Here is a 19126-nt window from a genome sequence, read left to right as displayed (position 1 = left end):
GAACTGCAGCCAATGTTAATACATAACAGTATATATATAAAACACACACACACACACACACACGAGTACTTTTTTTTCTTAAAAAAATGTTTAGGGGTATTCTGTCTCGGTGCTAACTTCAGATGGGCAGTTTCACAGCTTTCTGTACTTATGGTTCTGTCTTTAAACTGGATGTAGATTGGGCAGCCCTTCAATGTGTACCAAATATTAATAGCATCCAGCATTGTAGTGGTTAAAAATAAGAGCTCTTCTTTTGCTTAAATTATCACACTGACCCCATTCCAAGGGGTCTCTTTGTCTTTGCACCATGTCTCGCTGTTTCAGACAAAAGCGAGCCCGTCCTTCTGTCCCCCTCCCTTGTCCTCCTTTTCTGGACTGTGCAAAACTAGCACAATGGAAGCTGTTGATGGAGAACACGGAAGGAGTTGGATTTCACTGAACTTTGTTGCGTTGTCATGTGCTAAGGTGCTGATCTTCGCTCTTTTATAAAGCCACACTTTTAAAACACAAAACAGTCCCTGGGGTCAAAAGAACTAAAATTGATTGCTGTGCTAAATAAAGTTTTAAATAAGTATATATATATATATTTAAGGAAAGAAAGCAAAGTATCTGCCCTGCAGTGATCTCACTCAGAAAACAAAGTTTGCAGTAGCTAGTTAAATCTCCCCAGGAAGAATGCAGCCAAAGTTTGTGAGATGAGATTAACATCAACAGGCTTCTAAAATATCTTACTTTGGTCAACAGCAGCGGTTCTACTGAAGGAAAAAAAGGGGTGGGGGTGGGATCCAAGATACCAGCAGCAGAAGCTGAGCTCCAAACTACAAACATACTGTACTGTGTTAAAAGCACAATCACATTTAAAGTGTCTGTGTTGCTGTTTCATAGTGCAGGAGGGATTTTCTCTCTCTTTCTCACCTCTACTCCCCCACCCTGCCCAATCCTGTCAAAAACTGACTTCCCGAAGCTGTGGCTTGCTTTAGGAAGGAAGCAGCTATTGGCAAAGCTGAGCTGGAATAACCCAGATAGAGCTGAGCTTTCTGATCTCTCGATTGCTCGGGAGTTTAGGCCCACCTTTGCTAGCCTGGCTGGAGTGATGGGAGTTGTAGTCCAAAACATCTGGACAACCCCAGGTTGGGAAAGGTTGGGAAAGAGCAGGGGTAGCCAGGTCAGTGCTTTCCAGAGGAATGGAGCATGCTGGGGGTTGGATTCCAGCAATGTGTGAGGGCTACCCCTGTTTTTTGGGGTGGGGTGGGGGGTCAATAACAGCTGAGGGACTAAAACTATCTTGGCTAAAAGATATGATAGATAGATCGATAGATACTTTATTGTCATTGTACGTAGTACAACAAAATTGAATGCCACCCCACATTTACGGCCACATATACGCATTTCTACATTTACAACCACACATGCACATACATACCATCCATCACGACTCCCCAAAGATCATATCATTTGGTTACACATTTAAAATAGTTATAGCTCTTGGATAAAAACTGTTTTTTAGTCTACCGTGCAAACAGACTATATGCAACCGTGCAAATGTTACGCCTGTATGCCTTGACCCAATAAGACCAGACGAAAATATTTCAGGCAGCAAAGTTTTCAGAAAAAAAGTCTCTTTATTGCAATAAGGTGCATTCAGTAAGCAAAAGGCAAATGCACACCCCACCTCCTGTGGGGCAAGCTTAAGTACTCTCTATGACATAGTAAAGCTCCTCCTAAATCCCTCCTCCTGGCCTATCAGAACTAATATTATAATACTGCGTTAGCAAATCAGAACATTTCCTTTGTCCGGCTGCCTTTGTCTGTTTCAAGCTGCTTTAGCCGCCAGGAGGTGCTATATGCTATTATTTCAGTGCCTAAATGCCTAGCCGTTGACCCCCAACTGCACCTGGGACCTTATTTTGGCTTCTGCTGATGTTCACAGGAAATGGCTCGGTCATGGGGTTGAGTTGTGGTTAGCTCTTTCCCTGAAACCAGACTTCCTCTTGAAAAGAGGAAGTCTGTGGTCGGCCGTTTACTGGCATTCTGCTGATTTGCTAAGTTTATCTAAGAAGCTGCAATGTAAGGATTTTAGCTGGCAAAGTTGAAGCAAAGTTCAAGCAAAGTTGAATCTCTAAAATGGAGTGGGGGCATCTCCGAAATGGGGTTCAGGGGCTCGTATCTTGGTGCCTCATTTCCCCCCTTTCAATCGAGAGGAGCAGCTTGTTCTGCTTCCTCTTCAGATTGACCTACTGAGATTTCCTCTATAACTTGATCCATCCAGTGTTCAAACACCCCTATAGGGTCTTCAAAATGTTCATCAGGTTCCCATGTATCATCATCTGGTGAATAACCTTTCCATCGTACTTTGTATAGTATTTTACTATCTGTGGTTTTCATGTCCAGGATCTTCTCCACTTCAAAGACATCCGTATCATATTCGTTGATACCTCTGCCGCTTTCCACCATCCCTTCTCCTCCTGCAGCCACCTTCTCCTCAGCCCCACTCACAACAGCTGCCATGTATGAGGCGAACGTTGTAATGGTGTCCTTCTCCAGTCAGTCCCTTGGACTGTAAGCAGTTGCGTGGCAACCACAGGTACATTTGGTAAGCCTGCGGTTCCTGTACATAAAAGGACTTCCCACCCCCCTTTGGTGACTCTGGGTGGCGTGTCCCCTGGTGTGAAAGCTTCAAATCTCCTTGTGACTACACTGGAGAAAGTCGAATAAGAGCCAGTGCCTCACCCCAAGTTCATTCCTCGAGGACTAAATTCTGGTTTACTGTTACAGCTGAATATGGCCCATATTTCTTATGGAGGGTGATGACATTTACTGGAGGACTGGAAGGGACTAATGAAATTAGTGTGAGAAGAATAGGATCAGTGAATATTTTACCTATTCTGACTTCTTGAGAGCAGTTGCAATGTAGCAAATAGTCAGGAATAACTTTCTAACAGTAAGAACTGTTTGGCTGTAGAATGGACTCCCTATTCTCTTTTCCAGTGAAAATACACCCATAGGTATAAAAGACTAGGCCCTCCCCCTCTGGTTCCCAACTATATACACGCAAGGGAATAGAAAAGGATATTGTTACTTTGACAAAGTCAATTTCAAGGGGTCAACAGGATTTTCCCTTCCAATTTCCCGTCCAATCCCAACAGCCTAGACCAACATTGTTCACACCTCTAACGCTCCCAATCTATAGAGTTATGCCCTGTCTAACAACTGGTCGACAAACCACTAATAACAATGTCCTTCTGACCAATTTTTCTGATGTGGTTCTGCTGGAGATGGTCTCTGTTGCATAAAATGGAGGTTTCCGGTGGCCCGTGCGTCGAGTGACAGCGTCCTGTGTGTCACAGCAGGGGCTACTTCAATTCGGTCTCCCGTGCGCTGGGCGTCCTTGCCGGTCAGACGCAGCAGGGGAGACTGGTGCACCGTGCGTTGAGTACCTACTCCTGGCTAGGCACAGCAGGGTGTCGACTCCAGGGGGTCACCTCGGCCTTTCACCGCCGTTGGGGTGGATAGGAGAACCGTGTATGGACCGTGTAAGAAGGTTGCGCTTCCACTCCTTTACCCACAAGCTATAGCCAGGCTGGAACTGATGGACTGGCTCAGCAAAGCTGCACGGTGTTTGCTCGAGGGCCCACCTGCTGAGGGAACGACAACACACAGACACAGAGAGACAGACAGACAGATAGAGAGATTATTTGTTTGTGGAAGGTGATATGCTCTTCCACCTGTCCAGTCCAGCTGGTTTTTCACGAACAAATGGAGGTGGCCTCCCATACAGGAGCTCGAATGGTGACAGTTTAAGTCTCTTGGTGGGGGCGCTTCGAATTCGGAACAGAGCTATAGGGAGGACATCTGTCCACTTCAGTCCGGTCTCTTGGGTTAATTTGGCCAATTGGATTTTCAAAGTCCGGTTCATCCTTTCAGTTTTTTCCCGAACTCTGTGGCCTATAGGCAGAGTGCAGTCTCCACTTTATCTGAAGTGTCTTGCACACTTCCTGCACTACCTGATCGATAAAGGCTGGTCCATTATCACTCCCTATACTCCTGGGCAGTCCGAACCTGGGTATTAGTTCGGTTAGAAGTTTCTTAGTTATTTCCCTGGCTTTTTCAGTCCTTGGTGGGAACGCCTCTACCCATCCGGTCAGCGTACAAACAAACACTAGCAGATATTTGCAAGTCCTTGCAGGTGGCAACTCAGTAAAATCCACAATCAGATTCTCCATAGGGCTGTATCCCACATGTTGTACACCCGGTGGGGGTTGCATTCCTTGCTTGGGGTTGTTTTTGGCACAAAGGATACACCTCTGGGAGATAGCAGCAGTTAATTGTGAGAGGTTAGGCACATACAATTTTCTCCCGAGATGTTCCCTAGCAGCGGTGCCACCCAAGTGTGTGGACTCATGGTAGTTTCTCACAATTTTGCTGGCCAAGTGTTGGGGCACGAACACTCGGTTGTCTGGGAGGAGTAGCCATCCATCTTGCAGTCGGGCTCCCTCCTGTTGTGCCCATTCTTGCTCTTCAGGAGAATAGTGAGGTTCCAAGTCTTCAGTGGATATTTCTGGGATGAGTGCAGCCACGGTTGAAGGTGGTGGTTGCAAGGCTGCTTCTCGGGCAGCCTTATCTGCCTTATGGTTGCCTCTGGTGACCAAATCCTTGCCTCGCCCATGTCCTTTGCAATGCATTACAGCAATCCTCTCAGGGGCCCACACCGCCTCTAATAGACTTTCCACTTCTTGTCCATACTTCAAGGCTTTTCCATGGGCTCCTATCAGACCTCTTTCCTTCCATAGAGCTCCATGCGCATGCAGGGTTAAGAAGGCATACTTTGAATCTGTATATATACATTCGCCTTACATCCAGCTGCCAATTGCAGGGCTCTAGTGAGTGCAATTATTTCGGCCTTCTGGGCAGAGGTTCCCGGTTGCAGAGCTTCTGCCTCTACAATCTCATCGTTGGTCACCACAGCATACCCAGCCCTCCTAACGCCATTGGATACAAAGCTGCTCCCATCTGTGTAATATACAACATCAGGCTCTTTCAGGGGTTCATCTTTCAAGTCTGGTCTGCTAGAATAGACTTCGTCCATCACCTGGAGACAATCATGGTGTTCTATTTCCTCGTCGTCTGGTAGGGGCATCAGGGTGGCGGGGTTAAGGGTATTCACCACTCTTAGGTGCACTCTTGGGTTTTCACACAGCAGGCCCTGGTATTGGGCCATTCGGGGGTTTGAGTAAGCCAAGATTCAATAATCAGTTCAAGTGTTTCTGGGCTCCTTCTGCCGCCCATCGTGGCAGGAAAGTGAGAGTAGTGTTTTACTGAGACTGGCATAGCCTAGGACCTTACATTAAGAATTATATGCAGGATATTTTTGGCCAACTCTGGGGATTATCTTCAGCCCACACCCCTGGTGGAGCTTGGAGAGTTTCAGGTATTTATTCTGTCACTTTTCCCAAGAGTAAATGGATGGGATTTTGTGATCAAGGCTGCCAAAAGTTCCTAAGAGTATTCTCTAGGCGCCATTAGTGACAATATGCTGGTCACTCGTGGAAATAGCTGCATTTCTGGTCCTTTGGGGACAAAATAATTTGTGCCTGTACCTTGAGGGGACGTCTCTTTCCAGTGAGGGCACTGGGTATTTGGGCATATACAGGAACTGATGGGTGAGGTGGCATCCTTCAATTTGACATTCCAAATGCCTCCCTGAACAAATCACTTGTGGCTCCCACAATGTTCACTGATTCTAGGCTTTTGGATTGTACAGGCGTGGTTATAACAGAATACTGGGCTCCCAGCGAAATATCTCTGGTTGGTCCCTCTGGGGTATCTTCCTCCAAACCCTCTTCCTCTTTGTCCTCTTCCTCTTCCTTCTCCTCTATTCTGGGACCATTCTCACTTCCAGTGTGTCTCCCTTTTCTACATATGACACACTGCTTCCTTCCTAGCAACTGACCTTTTCACCGGCCTCTTCCTCGGGTCAGACCCCTCTGGCCTCACCCGGGTCACCAGTCCTAGGACGCTTGTTGCTTGGCCTTTCATCCTTACATACTCCTTCAATGCCTCTTCTACTGCTTTCTTCCAAGCGGCTGACCTCTTCACCGGCCTCTATCTCGGGCCTCTGGGCCCCTCTGGCCCTCCCGAGTCGCCGGTCCTCCTTGGGCCAAAGCTGCCGCCATAACTGCCGCCTTCTCCTTCATCCACTTCCTCTTTTCCTTCTTCTCCTCCTCCCCTCTATAGTCATACACTCGCTGGGCAATTGCCATCAATTTACTCCGGGACTTTCCTTGAAACCCATCCTGCTTTTGTATCTTTGTCCTTATATCTTTAGTGGATTGTGCGATAAATGAGCTATTGACCATCGCCGCATACTCGGGGAGGTCGGGGTCAAATGGAGTCCAGATTCTATAGGCTTCCATTAACCGTTCCAGAAAATCCCCAGGGCTCTCATCTGCCTTCTGGGTCACAGCCGAGACCTTGGACAGGTCTGTTGGCTTCCTAGCTGCTCTTCGAATACCTTGTAGGAGAGTTTCCCTATATGCTTTTAGGGCGTTTCGGTCTCCATCATTGTTTGCGTTCCATTTGGGATCAGACGATGGATATCGAGTGGGCCAATCTGTTTCTAACACTCTCTGTTCCTTCAAGTGTTCTAATGCTTGTTGATCTATCCTCCTTCTTTCCTCTGTGGTAAAAAGGGTATTCAGCAACTGCTGGCAATCTGGCCAGGTTGGTTCGTGGGCAGCGAAGATAGATGCCATTAAATCCACCATAGCTTTAGGTTTTTCACTAAAGGGTGGTGTGTGTACCTTCCAATTCATCAAATCTGTGGTGGTAAAGGGAACATACTGCATGGTGTACGTCCGAGGTGGGGGTCCACCATCGACTAAAGGTGCATCAGGTGGGGGTGGATTGTCCCATACCACCCGAAGGGGGGCAATTAGGTCTTCTGGTGGTGCTTCCTTGCACCCTTTTGCATAGTCTTTCAGTGCCTGATTACGGGCCCTGCTGTAGGCTGCCGCTGCACTTCTATGCTTAGGATTGGAGGACCTATACCGGCTTATCTTTTCCCTTAATTCTCTGAGGTTTGGGTATATTTCTTCCAGGGTTTGGGTGTTAGGGACCTTCACCCTATTCCCCTGTCCCCCTTCTGCCCCAGCCGGTGGGTCTGCGTTCTGAGGCTGTTGTACTAGGGGCGCATAAGGGGGTGGCCGCGGAACCATAAGCTCCTCTTCTTGACTGTCCAGTACTGGCGGGTGTTTTGCTAACTTCTGTATACTGCAGATCTTTGCCCTTGGTGGCGTTTTTCTGCATCTTTGCAACCACGGGGGGTTATCATCTACAGCATCCTTCCACGTTGAGATATATGGGATCTGGTCTGGATGATTGTCAATTATAGTCCGCCATAAGGGATTAATGAGATTCTCATCAAAGCTTCCCTCGGAGGGCCAGCCTGTACCCTGTGTTGGCCAGTCTACTTCACACAGGGATCGTAGGCGTTCTTTCCTCAACGGGAATCCCCAATCGTCGCCCTTTGTGGCTTCCTTCCAATGGTCCAGAAAACACTGGAGGGGAGTCCCTTTGCTGGACCCTCCTCCCATCCTGGGCTGCTGAGGTACTCCGCTCCTACCAAGGTACAATCACACACCTTTCTCCACGTCCTGTTAGTGGCCAGGTGAGCTCTCGCTACCTGAAACCGCACCTCGGGACCACACGTCGCTTGGCTAGTGGCACTAACGCCCCGGCCTCTCATGCATACACACAATCACTGGAGTACCTTATTCACACACCACACACATATACCTCCCAAAGTTTTCCCCCTTTTGTCCTTTCTTGCCTACCTACACATATCTATGTATCTACCTGCCCTACCTGTCCTACCTGCCCTACCTGCCCTACCTCTGCGTATATGGGTTCGCCAGAGGACCCCTTACCTGCTGGCTAATACCATACGCTGGGGAGAGATCAAGTCCCCCTTCCTCTAATTAATATAGAGGGTCAGTACTCACCAAAAGCCGGCTGTCTTCCCTGTCTCCCCGGTTCTTTGTCCGTTGCCACTCCTTGCAGGGCGGAGGGGGGTCAAGATGCCTTCTGATCCCTTCCAACTCTTAAGACTGAGGTGGTGCGCGCAAGGTCACAGGGCTGTTAACCTCCCACGCCCTGCATAGTAGGCAAGGGGCTGCCTCTGGTCGAGGGCTTAAGGCCCGATCCGAGTCCTTGACGGCACCAGAAATGTTACGCCTGTATGCCTTGACCCAATAAGACCAGACGAAAATATTTCAGGCAGCAAAGTTTTCAGAAAAAAAGTCTCTTTATTGCAATAAGGTGCATTCAGTAAGCAAAAGGCAAATGCACACCCCACCTCCTGTGGGGCAAGCTTAAGTACTCTCTATGACATAGTAAAGCTCCTCCTAAATCCCTCCTCCTGGCCTATCAGAACTAATATTATAATACTGCGTTAGCAAATCAGAACATTTCCTTTGTCCGGCTGCCTTTGTCTGTTTCAAGCTGCTTTAGCCGCCAGGAGGTGCTATATGCTATTATTTCAGTGCCTAAATGCCTAGCCGTTGACCCCCAACTGCACCTGGGACCTTATTTTGGCTTCTGCTGATGTTCACAGGAAATGGCTCGGTCATGGGGTTGAGTTGTGGTTAGCTCTTTCCCTGAAACCAGACTTCCTCTTGAAAAGAGGAAGTCTGTGGTCGGCCGTTTACTGGCATTCTGCTGATTTGCTAAGTTTATCTAAGAAGCTGCAATGTAAGGATTTTAGCTGGCAAAGTTGAAGCAAAGTTCAAGCAAAGTTGAATCTCTAAAATGGAGTGGGGGCATCTCCGAAATGGGGTTCAGGGGCTCGTATCTTGGTGCCTCACAAACAGACTATATCCAGGATGAGATGAATCCTGTAAAATGTTGTTTGCTTTTTTGAGACAATGGGAGCTATATAGTTCTTCCAAATATGGGAGAGGATGACCGATAATCTTTAGGGCTGTGGTTATGACCTTCTGGAGCATTTTCCTGTAGGTGACTGTGCAACTGGCAAACCAAGCACAGATACAGTATGTAAGAATGCTCTCTATGCTGCCCTTGATAAGGACACCAGCAGTCTCTCACTCAGGCTGCTGGGCTATTTATTTAATCCTGAATTGCAAGGAGTGCTAAATGGGATAGCAGAGAGAAACAGATTATTTCACTTGCAAAAGGAAAGCATAATCCAAAGTGGCTAGAAATTCAAGTGTGCCTTAATCTCTTTGTAAATGTGAAACACATCTGTATTACTCTGGTCCTCTAGGTATGCACACCTGCCAGAAAGACTTGTGCCAGGAAAGTGTGAGTAGGATTACAGATCATACCCTCCAACATTTGAAAATATGAAAACAGGGACATCCTAAGGAAAAGGGGGGACCTTCTGGGATGAAATCAGAAACCCGGACAGCTTCTGTAAATCTGGGGCTTTCCCCTGGAAGGTAGGGACACTTGGAGGGTCTGTGCCTTATTTACTTGGAACGGGCCCTGTTTTTCTGGTCTCCTGGTAAATCAGAGTGTTGGAACAACAGTTAGAAATTAGAAATTATGGTTATACTTGGAACCGCAACAATAAAAAAGAGTACTAGAGGCAGAAGGCATGTAAACGGGTGTGTGTGAATGCTTTCTCATCTCAAAACAGAAGCAAATGACTTGTGCCTCTGTAAGCTGAAAATTAAGAGGGTGACTCACACAGACCTTTAGCCTTTTCTTGTCTGGCAGAAGAGCAAGGATGAGTTGCTCTGTGTGCAATTAATTAGTTCCAGGCTCTTTGTGACTGCTGAGTCTCTTGGATTCGTAAGTTAATTTACTGCATCTGTTAGTAACAGCCAGCCTCAGTCTTTAGGCAGAAATGTGGAGAATTCTCACAAAGACAGATTCTGGAATAATATTTTGACTCCTCCTTCATTTGTAATGAAGCATGGTCTGGCACTGTATCTAAGGTCAAATAATTTTGGATTTGTGACTCATCTGTGTGTAGAAAAAAAAGACATACTCTTTAGACAGAGAGAGAGAAATATGAAAGAGCAATACTGAACACTCAAAAAACTATCCCCAGTTACCCCACCCAGTCCTATTTTAGTGTCGATGACAGCAAACGGCTGCCATCTTGTGGAAAGAATCAGAATCTCTTTCTAGAATTCTGATATCTGAGTCCCTTTTAACTACGGATGCCATAGATTTCATACATGCTAAGTGTGTGCTTTACCACTGTACTGTGAAATCTCATGTAACACCAGTAGTCTTCAGTGTTTTAAGACCCGGGATGCACTTTTAACCCAAACATGCATTTGAGGATCCCATTAAAAAAATAAAGGTTCGGGAGTGGGTGGCGCTGTGGTCTAAGCCACTGAGCCTCTTGGGCTTGCCGATTAGAAGGTTGGCGGTTCGAATCCCCGCGATGGGGTGAGCTCCTGTTACTCTGTCCCAGCTCCTGCCAACATAGCAGTTTGAAAGCACACCGGTGCAAGTAGATAAATAGGTACCACTGTGGCGGGAAAGTAGATGCCGTTTCCATGCACTCTGGCTTCCGTCACGGTGTCCCGTTGCAGCAGAAGCGGTTTAGTCATGCTGGCCACATGACCCAGAAAGCTCTCTGTGGACAAACGCCGGCTCCCTTGGACTGAAAAGTGAGATGAGCGCCGCAACCCCATAGTCGCCTTTGACTGGACTTAACTTTCCAGGGGTGCTTTACCTTTACCTTTACCTAAAAAAATAAAATAAAATGCTTACCATACTGTATTTTCATATCAGTCTGCAACCCGGTAGTAGATGCCAACTCACCAGTTGAAGGCCACTTTCCTGTATACAGTCGTACCTTGGAAGTTGAATGGAATCCGTTCTGGAAGTTCGTTTGTCTTCCAGAACATTCGGAAACCAAAGTGCAATTTCTGATTGGCTGCAGAAAGCTCCTGTTGCCAATCAGAAGCCACAGAAGCCCTGTCGGACGTTCATCTTCCAAAAATAGTTCGCAAACCGGAACAGTCACTTCCGGGTTTGCGGTGTTTGGGAGCCAAAATGTTCGAGAGCTAAGCTGTTCAAAAACCAAGGTATGACTGTACCAGTGTTTCCCAAAGTAGGTGATACTGCCCCCTGGGGGGCTCTGGACTGATCCAGGGGGGTGGTAGTAGCCTCAGGTGCAACTGCGGAGCATTGAATAAAAATAAGGGGGCGATGGAAGCATAATGAAAGAAGAAAGAATTGAAAAACTGTTTGTACATGTTTCATCTGTTATGTAATGACGCTTACTGCCAGGTCAGGCGCTGTTGTGGAATGGCGACAATGCCTCTCCTGGATCTGGTGGTCATGCTGGGAGCAAGGGGTTTTCCCAGGCCTAGAAAGTGGATCACAGCTTGCTGGTCTATTTGGTCAATGGCAGGCGAACTGCAGCCCTACCCCTTTGCTTAAAGTAGGTAGATTTCCAGGGGGGCGCTGAGAAGTTGTTGTTTTCTGAAAAGGGGGTGGTAGGCTAAATAAGTTTGGGGATCTCTGCTATATGCTGTGTTCTAAATCATAGTTAAGTTTTACCATTAATTAAAACACCCCACTTTTTTTTTGAAACCATTTAGCTTCTGTTTGTGGCTTAGGAGGTTGGTTTCCCATCATTCTGCCACTGCTTAATTCCTGAAAATAAAGCTGAATGGGGCTCAGGACTGCATGGAAGACTATTACCTAAATCTTAATGGTGGAGAAGATTCACTCTGCACATGTTCAAATGCACATCTTTATATGTTGCAGGATCAACTTTATTATCACTGCATATGTTGAAAACAAGTCCTGAGGCTGATCCCTGATGATCCCTGGCACAACTCCTGAAACTTGTTCTTTTCTCACACTCTGCTCACTTTCCTGTGAAAATATAGCAGATGGCAGGAAGCAGGTGTGCTGCTTTATTGCTGTCTCTGTATTGTTTCAAAATGGATTTCAAGCAGGCTGTGGATAACACATCCATTAATGTAAAGTGAAGTTTTAAAAAATGCTGCTGTTTTATTTTTATTTTTTTTTATACAAACTAAAACACCAGAGGTCATTGAATCCTATATTAAATACATAAATTAAAAAATAACCATTCATAAAACTTTACATACAATAAGGATTCTCATCTACACGTTAATACGTACAGTACATATACATGGCCGCAGTGTTTATCAAAGGGTCATTCTGCCAAATAATTTACAATTCTCTTCTGGAATTATAGACACAAAAATGGGATCAATTTATATACAGGGAGATGCAGTGGAGAGAAAGTGGAACTCTTGTCCAACGCAGGAGCAATTTGCTGAATCTAAATGCAGTGGGTAATAAAAAGGGGTTGGCTAGCTTAGTCCAAATGGGATAGAGCAGAGAGAAACACTTTGGAGATTCACAGTGTCTTCATACTGCCTTCAAACTGAGAAACTTGGAATTTTGCTGTAGTTACAAGTAAACTATGTAATGTGCCCTTTTGATATGTCAAAAGAGAAGGCTTGCCACTGTGATCCATGTGAGTAGTAATACTGCTGAATTGCGTGATGTGGGACTATCTTTTGCCCAGAGTTTGCCATTCAAAGCATTTCCCCCTTATGTGCACTTCAAAGGCCAGCTTGAGGGTTCTTTCTCCATGCTCCTTGTCAATGAAATTGAGGGGCCACGTGGCAAAAAGAGCCAGAAAAGAGTCACACGCTGACCTTAAAAATAAAACACTTGAATTGTCAATGAGATGCCAAACTGAAACAAGAGGAACTGCTCAGACTGGGCGGTGCCATGGACTCCATTTCAGGAAAAGGCTCGGCGGACACTCATTCGCCCCACCCACTTTCAATGCTCCATAGCTTGTTTTGAAATTTGGAAGTCCTGATTCCACTTTTCTGAAGTACCAGATTCTGGTGAGTTCAGGCCACCTCTGGCTTTGATGATGCACTAGGTCTATCTGTACATGCAGAGAGAGGCCTGCTTAGCTGGGAATGGTGCAACGGCTCCAGTTTCACGAGGGTGGAACTGCAGATTTGCCACCCAATTCCCCAGGAGCTGAAAGTCATGCCATTCATTCACACTAGTCACGTCACCTTTGAACCACCCTTGGCCCCACATCCTCATTCTTAGAACTGGAAGTACACTTTTATAAGATCTAAGAGCATCCTACTATATACACTGGAGATAGATATATGTACAGTAACATATGCATGTATTTGCTTCTACGTACATATTTCAAAAGGTGAACTCATTTTGATCTGCAGAGGGCTTGCAAAGTCAGTGTCAAGAATATTAGGCACAGATTGTGTTGCACTGAAGAGAGAGAAAAGCGCCTACAAAGTCTACAGAGCAAATCTGACAGACCACTCGGTACTATGAGTCACAGAATTCTCACCAAGGGGCTGGTGGTTATCCACCCTCCTTCAGAGCCTTAATGAAAGGATTGGCTGTATGTATTAGAGAAAGTGAGATGAACATGCATACACAAGGAACATATCGCAACACCAAAAGACAGAACTGAAAACATGTCAGTTTCTTCAGCATGCGAAGAATGCTGTGGAACATCACCTTAAGCAGTTCCATCTTCCCATGGAAGGGCTGGAAAACCCATGAAAACCCATGAAAATTTAGCCATTCATTTAAGTGGAAATCAAACTATGTATCTTAACAAGAACAGTGTGACAGAAGACAAAATGCCATACACTGACAAAGCAACCTTGAAGACCCATGGGTCTTTACAGGAACCAAATCTGAGTTACTCAATACTGGAGATCCCAAATGGTAAAAATGCATAAAACTGAATGACATAGGCATGTAAATTACACATTATATGAATGATATTTGCAGTAGATCAGAACAGAGAATTTATCATGGCAGGCATATACAAGATTAAAACATAAGGTCACATCAGACAGTTGTTATCCGATGACGGTACAAGTTGTTCATATTTCGACTGTTTTTTATTGATGTATTCAGAGGAATAATTGGCACTGCCTGTGGTAACTGGCATGTGGGCACGCAAGGCAAATTCCCACATGTTAAAAGCACTCTAAAGTGCAAAACTGGGTATTCAGGAAGCAGTCCTATAATGATGTACATTTCAAACAAAACAAAAATGTATATTGCAAAAATGGCAGCCCTGGTCCAAAGAGCCAGTGGTACAATGAATATCATATTGCAGCATTCTGGGCTGCTATTGCAGGATTCTAAAGGGTCTTAATTCCAAGCCACATGTTTGGGAAACACTATAAATTGAGTGGCATACTACCAATGTTATTTGCCCCTACATATGATTGCCACAATTATTTGCATATTTTAGAATTTGGGGGTGTAGTGTTAAAGGGCAATGCATGTTTTACATTGCAAATATTGCATCAGTGCTAACGAGAGAAAATATAAGACGGTCACAGGCCCTGTGTGTGTGTGTGTGTATGTGTGTGTGTGTATGCCTGCATTTTTAGCAATGGAAATCTGGCTTGATGGGATGAACAACACTCTCTCCCTGAAAGAATGGGAAATATTTTGTATACTGAAGGTGGATTCCACAGTAATTACAGGGCCTCAGACAATTTGAAGATAAGGTAAGAATTACCATAAAATGGCATCTCATAAGCTATATTTCATCTGACAGCAGTTATTTCCACTGGAGGGATAAAGATAATTGTGTGGGTATTTCATTTGCCTGCATGGCTCTTTTTCACTCCTGGCCCCAATTCATGAAAACAAAAATTCCATCAACCAGCCATGTTCTCTTACCACCAGTGATGTGCATACTTTTTGCTAGATTTCAGAAAATTGAAAATTCCAGAAAATTGAAAATTGTAGATCACATTCTGGGCAGTGTCGTTAATTTAAAGAGTGCTGATACAGGGATATACAGGGTGAGTCCTTTAAAAGAGGCCCCACGGATACAGAGTACACATATTCCACGGGGCCTCTTTTAAAAGACTCACCCTGTATTTCTCAGGTGAATATTCATCCACTCACCAGGGGATATTTGTAGTAAGCTTGCAATGCCTAGAATTCTGAGATGTCAAATGAAAAGTACACAAAAATGGAGATGATAAATAAATGATAAGAGCACACGAAACATCAAATGGAGGTTGGTTTTTGTTTTGCTGGGAGAATGGAAGTGGTACCTGAGAACTGTATTCACTCAACAGGTTAGCACAAGCACCATTCAGCAAGTGCTACCTTTAAAGGTTGTTGAGCTTTATTGGGGGGAGGGGCAAAGTTGTTCATCTGTTTTTGAGTTTTTTAAAGGAAACTTCCAACATGGGTTGCCATATGCCCAGGTTTTCCTGGACATTTTTGCCGAATTTCGGAAATTCCATCCAGATGCTATTTCTAGTGGATGAATCTCAGCTATGTCTGGGAAATTCCAGATGTACGGCAGCCCAAATATGTTCTGTGACATCCTGCCAGATGCTGAGGAGGCTATTATCACATTCTGCACCCCATCAGAAAGCTGGAGAAGCAGGAAGTGGTACGACCCCACCGATACACCATGATAAAATATCACTCCACTAAGTCAGATCTAGAATTTTTTCCACAAAATCCTAGGAAATTCATTTATAAAGTGAAGATGATATTGAATATCTTGAGTGGTAGAGTCTCCAGTAACATAAAAATAAGGGACTGTGGGTTTGTCCACATCTGAGCATTATTTAGTTGTTAATCCACTTTCCCCGCATCTAAATTAGACCAGAGTAATTGCCAGCCACACAAATTTAAATTTGAATTTGAATGTGAAGAGCAGTGTTGGTCTTTCCTGTTCACACCAGTAGGTGTTCCTTTTTGCATTTGTCCCTGCCTTCTGATTTGTTGATTCTAATATGTCAGTTGAGTACTGACAGGGCATTCATGTAGATAGCTTGGATGCACCTTGTTTTAAAAATAATAATAATCCCAGCTCAGGAAATGTGCAAAAGTATAGCTAGGCAACTGTAAATTCTCTGCTCATGCTTCTCCATTGAGGGTTTTGCCTGGGGGATAAATGAAAGCAACTGTAATTTCTCAGCACAATTTTGAGATTGCTGTACAGTATCTGTTGTAGATATTTTTAATGTGTTTTGCTTGTGCAGTTTTATGGTTTTGTGCAAATGTGAAGGATCAAAAGATAGGTAGATGATAGATAGATAGATAGATAGATAGATAGACAGACAGACAGACAGGTGATAGATCAATTGATATGGCTTCCTCCTCCATTCAGGGGCATGCCAGAAATAGTGGAGCACAGCAGAAAAAGAAATGAATGTTTTGAAGAAGCATGGAAATGAGAGTAGCAGATAGTGATGAATGATCCACTCAAAGACACTGGAACAAAATAGTCTGCACCCTGAGTGGAGTGCTTTGGAGCCTGATTTCCCACAATTTATTGGATTATCTCCATTTTGGGTAAACTGGGAATTTTCTGGGGGGAAGCGTTGAGATTAGTGTTGAGATTAGTCATGTGGACTACGTAAATTAATCAGGAATGGCAAAAGCCGCAAACACAGTGTGGACATGCCCTGCAACACATACTGCATCTTGTAAGGTTTCATGTAAATTGCAGCACAAATAAGCTGATTTAGCCTTCTGGTATTCCAAAGAGCAAAGGAAATGGCTTCAAAGAAAATCACAGCCCTGTTCTGCAGGGAAGCTTTAGGTGCCTCTTCATAGCCTTAACCTGACTTGACAGAATCCATCCACACTGTGGTAAGACAAAGCAAGCTCTTTTTCAATATTTAGGTCTGGGCAATTTTTACGATATGTGGAATGGTGCAAAAGACAATGCTGGCTACCCAGCATCTTGTATGGGAGATACAACTCTTTGTGGTGCAGCACAAAGAATGAATTCAGATTTAACATTGGGAAGTAAACTCTATCCTGGCTTCTCATAAGATGCTAAGTGACAAATGAGTGTGACGCATAGTAAAGTAACGATAGCAAGCAGATAGAAAAGCACATGGTTTTGTTTCCAAACTTAGATGTTACAATCTTTGCTCAGCAAAGTACCTCAACCATTCAGTGCAAACTGCACTCATCATATTGCAAAAGAGACATAATATAATGGACAAGACGCAGAAAATGGAATAAGCTTCTATCACTTTCAGTGACAGAACACAGCAAGCTGTTCCTTACTGATAGTATCAATTACGGTAGGCAAGCTTCTCTGAAGGACCAATTTCTTACCACTACTGATTCTGCTGAGTGCTATTCCTCTGTGGTGGAGGAAAGTGACACCTATGGAACCTTTGTCTCATTTTATGCTCAGTGGTGATCTAAGATTAATTCTACTGATGTAGAATAGAACATCCCTATTTTCTGAGGAATATTGGAGGGTATGAAAGTATTGCTAGTAATCAGCCATGGGCTTGGAGCAATGCATGCTGGAAGATGTAGTGTGAGAGGACAGGGGGGAAGATCTAGAGGAATACTGACTCTGAACCTAGGTTGTAATCAGAACTGTACGGCATCTCTTACGTAAGTTTTAGTTTAGCAATAAAGCATGTTAGAATGCAACCTTCAATGCATCTGTTTCCTGACAAGCTGTTACAAGGGATCACAGACACATCTGAGAAACAGCTTGTGAGCCTTTGGCTGGGAGAAAATGCACACACAAACTTTGCTTTGCCATGGGGTCTGAATAAAAGTCAAATCCAGTAGAATTAAAATAGATCCTCTTGAATTTGCATGTTTTTATACCCTCCAGTCCCCTAAACCACCATCAAGTTAAAGCCAACCTTGGTAGACTGCACAATGAAGATGACAGGTCCAGGGCTTGCCAATATGATAAAAAACATGGATCCAAGGCATGAATCCTCATTATTTGTAATAATAACAAAACCACCAAGAAGTCACAAAACACACCTAAGGTCACAGAGGTGACCTATGACATGACTAGTGGTTTCGATGTGAACCATGCCTCACACCCATGTTTTGCACCATGGCAGTAATTGAAAGTACAAGGTCTGTGGTTCTTAATACTTCCTCTTTCATTTCTATGTGCTTTTCCAGGTAGGTGGGAGGTCACCACCTCATAAGGAGGATCTTAAAACCTTCATGGGCACCAGGGGAAGTCGCATGGGTAACCCTAGCCACATAGCTTCATGCTTTCAAGGTGTTGCTGCAGCAAACTCAATGTGATATAAGACTAACATTGTGGTGTGGATCCACTGTGGGTGAGAATGTTGTTTATCCCTTCATTACTGATTTTCTTGATTGTATGAATGTCTGATATGAAGTACTGTGCCCTTACAAGGCACTAACAGGAGGACAGTTCTGAGCAGGTAGGGGTGATAAATGTGCATGAATGTTAGACATGATGGCATGGCAATGAACCAATGGGTGCTCTTGCAGCATTCCAGCATTTTAAAAATCAGAGATTTTGCTTTATGTCTGTATTAAGCCCCTGTTTTGAATGCTAAGCAATGCATAGCATAATCTTATGTTGGCCACTGTTATTAGGAGCAAGCAACCACAAGCAAATTCTATGCTTGCCATATTTATATTTCTAAACGTATTTAAATTCTGCAGGTGCACAGGTGGAAGATAAGTCCTTGCTTTTTCTCCCATCTCTATAAGGGAGAAGAGGCTTAAGGTGGTAAAATGGAAGAGAAGGTCAGTGCAGGCTTCTGGGAACAGAGCTGAGGTTCTCCACACGCTATATAACAAACCAGGCTCTACTGCTGCCTTCAGCACAGGGATGACATCCTCAGTGCACACTGCCAGTCATCAGAACTTCTCCAAACACAAACCAAGGATTCTAAGCAGCAATTTCCACAAGCAGGTGCTACATCCAACAAGAAACCTTGCAAAATCAAGTGAGAGTTATTTGCCACCTGGAAGATAAATGCTGCATTAAAAGGCAGGCCTTGATGATGAAGGCAAGCCTAACCTCAACAGCAAGATATGCACTGGTCATGTATGGGTGAGATAATACAGGGTACATCCTAGGTTTCATTGTTTTGGTTCACGCAGCCAACTGGGAAAACACAACATGACAGGGGAAAACAAATTGTTTAGGAGGATTTCACTTGTACAAGTGAGCGGAGGCAGAAACTCTTCGGAAGCTGAGGTTTGATTAACAGGTATTTGCTTCCTCTCTGACACAGCTATTTCTTTGTCGGAGGACCTTTCCGCCCCATTCCAGTGGCCGAAGATACATGAAACAGTTAGT

The sequence above is a fragment of the Lacerta agilis genome, chromosome 2 (genome assembly GCF_009819535.1).
Source record: "Lacerta agilis isolate rLacAgi1 chromosome 2, rLacAgi1.pri, whole genome shotgun sequence".
NCBI lineage: Eukaryota > Metazoa > Chordata > Lepidosauria > Squamata > Lacertidae > Lacerta > Lacerta agilis.
This window is presented reverse-complemented; position numbering follows the sequence as displayed.